Genomic DNA, 1,668 nt, shown 5'->3' on the forward strand with positions numbered 1-1,668 from the left:
GAACACAGATTAACCTAGACAGGATTAAACTCAACAGAACTAGATTAACAAACGCCCTAACTTTTGGAATAGAATGGATAGGATTAAAATCAAATGGTATAAATACAGATGTAACAGGAGAATAAAGAGAGAACCTGGCTATTCTTGATTCTATCGCAGCAGAAAGTTCCCTATGCTGCAGCATTTCCAATTTCAAGCTGGTAACGTGAGCTATTTAAAGGAGACTTCCTCCATCTTTCTTCATATCCATGTTGTGTGTTTTTAACTGGGATATGACACACTAAAGGACCCGACAGAAATAGAACTGAAAGCGTTCTAACATGGCGAACAGCACGGTGAAGGATGTCCACAGCATTCACGGCACCAACATGCAGTATCTGATGAAGAAGATCATTCAGACTCGAATCTATGAGTCCAAGTACTGGAAAGGGGAGTGCTTTGGATGGCTGAACTTGTAGTTGATAAAGCCATGGAATTAAGGTTTGTCGGTGGTGTCTATGGTGGCAACATAAAGCCAACTCCCTTTCTGTGTTTGACTTTGAAGATGTTTCAGATTCAATCAGAGAAGAATATCATTGCTGAGTTTATGAAAAATGAAGATTTCGCCAAAACCGTTTTGGCTCAGTGGATAGAGCGTTGGCCTGCAGACTGAAACGTCTCAGGTTCGATTCCGGTCAAGGGCATGTACCTGGGTTGTGGGCACATCCCCAGTAGAATGGTGAGAGAGTCTGTGATATCATTCTTCCCCGTCTACAGAAACGCTATGTCCTAGAGGAAGCTGAGCAGTTGGAGCCTCGGGTTGGCGCTCTAGAAGAGGACATGGATGATGTCGAGTCCAGTGAAGAAGAGGAAGAAGAGGATAAGAAGTTGGAGAGAGTACCATCACCTGATCACCGCTGGAGAAGCTACCGAGACTTGGATAAGCCCCATCACTCTCCCACACTGTGCTACAGGAGAAGTAGAAGCTGGTCTCCCAGAAGGCTGAGTCGGTCTCCAAAATGGAAGAGCCCTTCCCCTCCCCGAGAGAGGCATGGGAGCAAGAGTCCAAGACATCACAGCAGCAGGTCCTGAGATAGATGGCACAGATCCTGCTCCAAGTCCCCAGGTCAGCACTGTAGTCATAGACACAGGAGCCACTCAAAATCTCCTGAAAGATCTAAGAAAAGCCACAAGAAGAGCCAGAGAGGAAATGAGTAATGGACTCAGTTTAGGTTTAGTCCAAAGAGCCTCCTGCAAATATGAAGTCATCTCTCTATGTGGAAGGACTAAGATCTACTCCCACAGCAGCTATAAGAATATTTTAGGGCGTTTTTGTTTTTTAACCTTACAGTAGAATAGTGACCTTGGAATGGAGATAACAAATGCCCTAACCCTTAGAATAGAATGGCTAGGATTAAAATCAAATGGCATAAATACAGATGTAACAGGAGAATAAAGGGAGAACCTGCCTGGAGAACCTGGCTAGAGAACCTGCCTATGCTGATCATCTGAACGCTGTCTCCGTGTCCTTCCTTCTTCGCCGACTCCATCCACACCTTTGGGAATCCCTGGACCAACAATATATTTGATTATCAAAGTACCTATCTTAGAAAAAGATAAATCCTATTAACATTTATTTATAATTATAGAATTTACAATATTTTATACCCTGCTTTAAATATATTAGTA

The 1,668-nt window shown here is 43.3% G+C and overlaps 1 pseudogene; it reads left to right on the top strand.

Moving 5' to 3' along the window:
- The first annotated feature begins 320 nt into the window (after nt 1-320).
- LOC102774718 lies at nt 321-1,306 on the top strand (annotated as a pseudogene).
- The last annotated feature ends 362 nt before the right edge of the window (nt 1,307-1,668 follow it).

This window comes from Myotis davidii, unplaced genomic scaffold, assembly GCF_000327345.1.
Source record: "Myotis davidii unplaced genomic scaffold, ASM32734v1 scaffold10, whole genome shotgun sequence".
NCBI lineage: Eukaryota > Metazoa > Chordata > Mammalia > Chiroptera > Vespertilionidae > Myotis > Myotis davidii.